At 45.6% G+C, this 9,248-nt stretch overlaps 1 pseudogene; it reads right to left on the bottom strand.

Annotated features, from left to right (window-relative positions):
* Positions 1–2,351: 2,351 nt before the first annotated feature.
* On the bottom strand, positions 2,352–5,570 carry LOC147712312 (uncharacterized; annotated as a pseudogene).
* Positions 5,571–9,248: the final 3,678 nt, after the last annotated feature.

Below are 9,248 nucleotides of genomic sequence, written 5' to 3'. Positions count from 1 at the left end.
TGACATGTTCAAGAAATCTAGGGCATGTAACAGTGTGTTGCATGCTGATAGTTGCCATCCGCGCTCGACCATCATGGTAATACCCTATGGTGAGATGGTACGGGCTCGCCGTAATTGTAGTCAAGAGGAGAACTTTGACAGATCTATCAAAGAAATTCAGACAAACTTTAGAAAAAGTGGCTATTCTGACAACTGCCTCAAAAAGGGTGAGACCCAGGTAAAGAGACTAAGCAGGAAGGAAACTCTTGTGACCAAGACTGCCAAGAGGGATAACAAATACATAGATCAGGTCTCCTTTGTTACAGAATAAAGTAGGAACAGCGGACATATATACAACATATTACGCAAAAACTGGGATCTGTTGCAATCTTACTCCTTACCAGCTAAAATTGTCCCCAGCAAGCCACAGGTTGTCTGTCGGAAAGGAAAGACGCTACGAAATATGTCATGCCCAAGTCATTTCAGTGAACCTAAGATTACCCCACAAACCTGGCTACCTGAAAAACCACAAGGTTTCCACACCTCTGATATATGCTGTGTTTGCCGATTCGGAGTGAAAAAGTGTACTAATTTCCAATATAACTGCTCAAAAGAATATTGGATATTCTCCTTTATCAACTGCAACACAACACATCTGGTATATGTGTTGAGATGCGCATGTGAGCGAATCTATGTTGGGAGCAGTACCAGATGTTTAAAAATTTGAATACAGGAACATGTAAGAGATATCAAAAATAAAGATGAACGCTCCCCAGTGGCCCAACATATATTACAAACACACCCAGAGCAGCCTGGAATAACATTCCATGCATTAGATCATGTAAAAAGTGGTGTCAGAGGGTGCCACAGGACCGCTTCACTAATACAGTCTGAGGCAAATTGGATTTGCCGATTGAGAGCAGCAACATATGGGCTCAACTGTAATAATGAGTTACATAATTTCTTATAAAGAGGAAAACAATAAATATGCATTGTTTATTTGTCAATTGAGAGCAGTAACATCTGGGCTTAGCCTTATAGATGCTATTAAACATCCCTCCCCAGTGCTGCGCTGTCCATTGGAACTAGTGCTGAATGGACGTCCAATGGTCGTGCGCAGCACTGGGGAGGTAGTGCTGCCGTTGGCCAATGCACCGAGGCAGCACTTAAGGGGTTAACTGTATGTTACATAATTTCTTGTAAAGAGGAGAAAAAATATGCAATGCTTACCTGCCAAATCATAGCTCTGGTTAGTATTCGTACTGTGGGACATATCATCTTAACACATGTTGTAGAATATTGTAGACATAAGATTGGACTCGTATAGTGTTGACACGACACTGTGTGTCAATGATGTTGCTACAATTACAACCTGTAAACATGGAATATAAATATAGACCACTCTAAAATAGCGGATGTATGGAATGCTCAATATAAATTGGCAATAGTTTTCTCAGATATGAGTATTAAAAAAATTAGACGGACAACATCTGTAAAATGTAACTATGTATGGAGTGAGAGGTATGCCACAATAAGCATTTATTTATTGCATAGGAAAAACAGTGGTTTTAATTGTATAGTTGTATACAAACATCGTGACAAACAGAAATTATGTTGGGGACCTGTTTGTTAACTTTAATTGAAAGTACGATCATAGAAGATGGTCACGACATTGTGGGAAAGTATAATAAAAAATTTGCAAACATTCGTGACAAGAATTTTCAATTCTATTAAGGACACGGAGGCGAGGATTATGCTTTCTCTATTTCTTTACTACCAACAGCAGCCAATAGGAACATAGTAAAGAAAAAAGCAGACTACAAATCCCATGAGCCCTTAGGCAACCATAGAGACTACATACTATATAAGCAACCATAGAGGACAATACTTCCTCTTTCTTTGTCCAGGAAATTGCAAACAGTCAAAGTCATTGGAAAAAATACCGCCGACCATCTGGAAGGAGAAGAGCCGAAGGCAACTGCAAAAAAGGGGCCAACAGGAAACACGTAACCATCCAAGAGCGAAGAGGCCGTATCAGGAAACACAGCAGAACCAAGACCCAAATGGTGGAAACACTGCTGGAGAGACCACGACGAGAATCATTTCTGGTCCGAACCTGAAAGAAAAAACAGAGCCGTAATACACAACTCCAAAAACCCTGGAAGGTCGCATCACATAGGGTGGGGAAAAAATCAATGCAAGAAACATTGCAGATCATAGCACAGCAAAGATGCAACATAAACAATGCAGTAGAATACAAATGGGTGGGATAATCCTCGCCTCCGTGTCCTTAATAGAATTGAAAATTCTTGTCACGAATGTTTGCAAATTTTTAATTCTATGGCATGACAGGAGTCTCAGATTATGCTTGTTCAAAGCTTGTCAACCACAACAGAGGCAATATCCACAATGGGTTTGAAATAATACTTCTTAAACACAGTATCAGAAGACCAATCAGCCGTCTTCACAATGTCCTGCAAACTCACACCAACATGGAAAGCCTTAGAGGCCATGGCACCCCTCGCGGAATGAGCTCCAAAAATTGAGACATCAATTCCTGCCTCAGACATAAGCCAGCGCACCCAACGAGCAAGAGTAGCTGGTGCCACAGGCTTAAAAGGCTTTTGCAAAGCAATCAACAACTGTCCAGACAAATCCTGACGAAAAGGAGCAGTACTCACCTCATAATCTTTTATGCACCGGACCACACATAACTGTGGGTTCTGAGGAAAATCTGGATAAGTGACAGTAGACAGATTAGTCTTTGTACGTCTGGAAACCGTAAAGGTAACGCCTTCCGGGGAAAAAGAACGGCCCGCGAGATCCAACGCGCGTACATCCGAGATACGCTTACAAGATACCAAGCATAAGAGCATGGTCAATTTTGCAGACAATTGCTTACGAGACAGAGAAGCGTTGGGAGGCCCTGCTTCCAGAAAACGTAAGACAACGGAGATATCCCAAAGAGCTACATACTTCGGACATGGCGGCTTAGCCATCCGAACACCACAAAGCAATTTAGAGATTAGATGATGTTCTCCAATAGGCTTCCCGTCGACAAAATCATGGCCCGCAGAGAGAGCGGAGCGAAAAGAATTGACAGTCCTGTAAGCAGAACCAGAAGAAGCGATGGAAGCAAGAAAATTAACAACTAAAGAGACATCTGCTGAAGCGGGATCCAGGTCTCATTCAGAACACCAATTACACCATCGTCGCCAAGCTGACGCATAACGCTTGCGTGTGTTGGGAGCCCAAGCTTCATTGAAAATTCTCTCAGCGTCTCCAGATAAGCCAGGGACTTTCCAGCGTTCCCCAAAAGACGCCACGCCACCAGACGGAGCTGGCCCGACAGAATTAGAGGATGTGGATGGAGCAGAGGATCCAACAGCAGGTTCCACTTCGTTGGAAGCAGGAACGGAGTCGAGCAACTCATTTCCAGAAGGTCCGGAAACCACGCTTGAGCCCTCCAAAGAGGAGCTATCAGAATGATCTCCGATTGAAACTGTTTCGTTCTGGCCAAGACTCGCAGGATCATTGCGAACGGGGGAAAAGCATAGCAAAGCTGAGGAGGCCAAGTCTGGAGAAAGGCATCCGTGGCAAGAGCCTCCGGATCCGGACGCCAGCTGTAAAACCTGGGCAGTTGAGCATTGAGGCGAGAGGCGAAGAGATCGATCCAAGGTCGACCCCAAAGGCGAGACAGATTCCGAAAGACACGGGGGTGAAGCCGCCAGTCGCTGAAGTCCAGCAGATGGCGAGAGTTCCAGTCGGCCACTTGATTCTGGTGACCTGGGAGATACTCTGCAATAAGAGTGATCTTCCTCTGATGGCAGAAATGCCAGAAATCCTTCACAATCTCTGCTAACAGTCTTGACCGTGTTCCCCCCAGTTTGTTCACATACCGCACCGCTGAGATGTTGTCCATGTGGAGCAAAATGCAACAGCTGGTGGCTTGAGGAGCAAGGCTGCGGATCGCAAACGATCCCGCCAGAAGCTCCAGGCAGTTGATGTGAAGGGCTAGTTTGTCCTGAGACCAACGGCCGCCCGTCGTCACGTCTCCGCAACGGGCTCCCCAGCCCCACAGACTCGCATCCGATTCCAACACCAAATCCGGAGTCGAACCTAACAGGGCCTTCCCGTTCCAAGCTTCCATGTGATGGAGCCACCACAGCATCTCTGACTTCGCGTCCTGTGACAGAGGAACAAGGTCTGAATAACGAAGACCCTTCTGCAAGTGTCGGATCTTGAGACGTTGCAGGGCCCGATAATGTAGGGGACCTGGGAAGATCGCCTGAACGGAAGAGGCCAATAGTCCGACAATCCGAGCGATCGACCGCAAAGATACGTTCGGTGCGGACAACAGTAACTTCAATTCCCTCTTGATAGACCTGACCTTCTGGGCAGGCAAGAGAAGCTGGCAAGATATCGAGTCCACAAGGAAACCCAGAAACTCTATCGACTGAGTGGGATGTAATTGAGACTTTTGAGGATTCACTAGAAATCCGAGAGACTGGAGCAGATCGATAGTCCACGATAAATGGGAACGTAGTTGCAGCGGGCACCGAGCCATCAAAAGAATGCTGTCTAGATAGACGATCAGCCGCACCCCGCACGCTCGCAGCGATTCCATAACTGGTCTCAGGAGCTTCGTGAAGCACCATGGAGCGGACGATAGGCCGAACGGGAGAACCGTGTACTCGAACCACTCCCCCGACCAGTGGAACTGAAGAAAGCGGCGATGAGGCGGAAAGATAGGAACGGACTAGTAAGCGTCCTTCAAATCCAGGCGAACCATCCTGTCACCCTTGCGAAGAAGATCCCTGAGAAGATGGATGCCCTCCATCTTGAAGTGGCGATAGACCACCCCGTTTTTGAACTCCTTGAGATTGAGCACAAGGCGAGAACCTCCCTCTTTCTCCTCCACCAGAAACACATTGCTGACGATCCCCTGTGGATGCAGGGACGTCCGCACAATGGCCCCTTTGAGTAGAAGAGAATCGATTTCCTTGGAGATCACCTCTCGATCTCGTTGGGAAAAAACAAGGGGAGAAGGGACGGGACCTTGAAGGGGAGGGTGATAAAATTCGATGTGGAACCCCTGAACTGTCTGCAAGATCCATGCATCGTTGGAGATCGTGCGCCAATTCTCTAGAAAAAATTGCACCCTGCCCCCCAGAACAACACTGTCGTAAGGAATCAAGCTCACCTGTAGAGGAGAAATCTTGTCGACCTCCTTGGTTTCCACCGTAGCCTCCCTTGTTGCCTTGACCACGACCTTTACGGGAGGTGTAGAAGGTCGTCTTGGAACCGGAATAGGAAGATTGTTGTTGTTGCTGACGTTGTCCGCCTCCACCCTGGTGGGACTGTTGGCCACGTTGCTGACCAGAACCTCGGCCGAACGAACGTGCCCCAGATCGTCCCGCCCTGGCATAAACCGGGCGGAACGCCCTGCGCAATGAAGATTGCGCCTTGTCAAGGCCACTAAAGGTCACCACGAACTTCGTCAACTCCTTTAAAAATGGTTGACCAAACAGGAGACCTTGAGCCAGGGGACCTGACTCAGACGTTGCAAGTTCCGACAACCTTGGATCCATTTTCAACAAGATGGAACGTCTACCTTCGGTGGATAGGGCACAGTTCGCATTCCCCAGTAGACAGACAGCCCGTTGGGCCCAACCAATAACTTCATCGGGGTCAATGCCAGACGCCGACCCCTGGGCCTGATAACCCAAATCCAGGATCTTCGTCAGGGGGCCAAGAAGATCCAGCAACTTGTCCTGACACAGGCGCCAAGAGCGATCAATCCCCTTTTTTGGATCCTTAGTAAATTTTTTAAGGTAGGTCAAAATTGTTGGATTGACCTCCCGAGTGTCAGCCAACTTATCTGCCAACTCCGGGCGAGGGCACTCGGAGCGTAACCGAGAACGCACCTCTTGATCGAAAGAATCACGGATGTGTGCTTGGATGTAATCAGCAACCTCTGGAGCAGGGCACCAAGTTTTGGAATTGGGGTGTATGATATCAGTAGGCTCAAAGGTCAGGACCGGTGGATGGGAGGTGGCTTTAACAAAATGTTCTTTGCGAGATTTCTTAGCAGGAGGGGGACCAGAAGGACCTGAAGAATAAGAAGAGGAGGTATCCTCCGGTCCGGGGGAGGAGGATGGGAGTGACTAACTACAGTAGGGGCAGACAAAGACTTTGCTAGTCTCACAAAGTCTGATCTATGAGGATTCTTGGGCGACTTAGAGGAGTGTTTGGAAGCAGAGGACGGAATCCAGCCCTGTTGCTGGGCATAGTAGGTCAAATGGCGCTTCAACGGTCCAATAGCGCGGAGTAGCGCGGTATTGACTGAATGTTGGACCCCTTGGTCAAGGGCATCGACCAAATCGTACTCAAACGACTCCTCAGGCTCCTCCTCGTAATAATACTCCTCAGTGTCGACATAATCAGCCATGGCGTAGAAAGTACAGTGCACACCACTGAGGAAAATATATACACAAATATATATATATATATATATATATATATATATATATATATATATATATATATATATATATATGCCCACTAAAGTATTAACAAGCAAAGGTCAAGGTGTAACCAAGCAACCCTGTCAGGGGGGGGGGGTGACAGCCCCACGCAAGCCAAAGAGGTAGAGCAATTACTCGACCAAAAAACAACAAATTTGAATGTGGAGGGACAGGCTTGCGTAAAAAGACACCCTAGGCAACGCCTCTATAAATTATCCAGCCCAAAACCCTTTCGTGAGGTAGAGGGCGTCAGGAGGGGCTCTCCGGCAGGCAGTGGGCAGAGGCACAACAAGAAAACGCCACCTCGCAGCGTGTCCGGGCTCCCTGTCACACGGAGCATAAACAAATGCCAGCGCGCATGCGCGGTGGCGCGCCTGAAACCCCGGAAGAGGAGCAACGCGCGACACACGCGCGCGAGTCCCCGAGCCCCGGTCCCGCTCCACAAATAACGAGACACGGCACGAAGCGCCCGAATGTCAAGAGAGGCGACACGCGCTCTCAAGGGAAACAGGAAAAAACAATGTTTTGGCAACCTGAAAACGCCAGCGGCAGCGCTACAAGCACACGGCAAAGCGGCAACAAGTAAGGCATGCAGCTAAAAGCGGCGTATACGAACGGTAGCAAAACAACAATGCAATTAGCAAGAAACATGCAAGTAGTAACAAGGAATGTAGAAAAGCACTTAACTGGCTGCGAAGCAGCAAAGAAAGAGGAAGTGTTGTCCTCTATGGTTGCTTATATAGTATGTAGTCTCTATGGTTGCCTAAGGGCTCATGGGATTTGTAGTCTGCTTTTTTCTTTACTATGTTCCTATTGGCTGCTGTTGGTAGTAAAGAAATAGAGAAAGCATAATGTGAACCTCCTGTCCTGCCATAGAATTATGAGATTATATGTGGAAATAGACATTATAACATATTTAAATATGACGTCTATATTTTAATACATCTAAATATGGCGCCCGATTATATATACAATGACATTAGGACTCACTAATGTGACGCGCATTATATTGACTAATTAGGTGGATAAATAATCAACATATGTGGTCGTGACATGGATCAAAATAATTTACACTTTTAATTAGGATACATTTATATATATATTCACTAATGAATAGCATCATATTTTAATTAACAAATGCATAATATCCCAAAAGATGGCGACTGCCGCTCTGCGTGGACCACATCATCAATGGTGTGCCGCGGGAGTTTCACAGGTGTAAAAGATACGTTTTGGAGTATATAAACATGGTGAGAAGGGAGTCACTCGTACGTGTGCGACCGGAAGATCGATGTTACTTTGGAGGGCTACAACCGCCTCGGTGAGTACCAAGTTGGCTAGTTTAAACAATGGTTCTTTTTAGATATTATACGATAGGATGGTCGTTTCGATATACCTGGGGTTAATGATTTACAAATGCCGTTAAAGATAGTCGGAACACTCCTTCATGAATGCATTTAGATATAATCATGTGAATGACTGCTAGGTGCCGCTATATATGGCCAGGATAGTTCTACGCTGATATATTCCGGTTCACTATTTTGACAAGATGAATCGATAGCTGGGACACGTAATTTCGCCGTGTATCTTTGCTAAGTGTTATCAAGGCTTCTTTCAGCGGCAACACGACATTTGCACCAGGTGCAGCTGCGTTTCGGGGCTCACCCTCTGTAAGAGTGAATACATAGATATGAGACATACATTTTACTCTGCTGTTATGTGAATTTTCTTTACAGCAGTTTTACAAATATTATGTTTTGCGGCATTTTAACGCGTGACACTATGTGCTTTTGTATTTAGAACATTATGAATGGACCGTCTTGTCGTTCCGTGTATTTCGTAACGCAAAAGAATTAGGAGGGACATTCCCTGTATCTAACTGATCAGAGCTTCTACTCGGCGTTTTCGACATTTTCGCGATTAGTAAGTGCTGGCAAATAGTCTATTTTTCACCAACAGCTAAAAATGTACATGTGGTGATGTAGTCTAAGATAGCTTTCTTCCGCAACACGTGGTATATGTTTTGGGACAGGATGTATGCACCTCCTAAAATAATAATTAAAAGGTTGAAGATAATAGAGTGGGACCGTGTGGGTATGTCACTGTTTATGGTTTAAATTTCTTTATTGTTTTAAATTTGCAACACACAAATATGGCAACGTATGATTAGCTATTAACCACCAGAGCTACGGACTATACGGCTATACCAAGTAAGGTATGTCACTGTTTAATGGTTAGAGCTGACAAGATGTCGTAATGTGTTTTAAGCCGTTCTGACCAGGCTGCCCCCTTATAAATGACTGATATACTGTTAATTACATAAATAAAGTACTACAATCAATGAAGCAGGATTATATAGACTTTTCTAGTTGGTTCCATGACATTGTTTATGAGCCACACAAATATGAATAAAGGGTGCCGATATGCGCCGCTTGTGTGGAATTAATTGACTAGCTAGAAAGTAGGAAGGTGCCATTACCAATGTCTCGTATTTTATACATTCCCTTAGGACGTCATTTCAGAAACAAGTCATCGAGTGTGGATGTTGAGAAAATATTTGGGTTATACTCAGTACCTTAGGGTGAAGATGATGACAATCTTATGATTAGTAAGTGCATGTATTTCCTTGTGACTGTTCAATTCGCAACTGCGACATAGCTTGAGATAGTGGGTTGTATAGGCTCTAGGAGGATCGATATATGGGCATCAATACTTATTGGCAAAAGACATTAAGTATATTTT

Source organism: Lissotriton vulgaris, chromosome 5, assembly GCF_964263255.1.
Source record: "Lissotriton vulgaris chromosome 5, aLisVul1.2, whole genome shotgun sequence".
Taxonomy (NCBI): Eukaryota; Metazoa; Chordata; class Amphibia; order Caudata; family Salamandridae; genus Lissotriton; species Lissotriton vulgaris.
The sequence above is the reverse complement of the archived record's forward strand: the minus strand, read 5'-3'. Positions and strand labels throughout refer to the sequence as shown.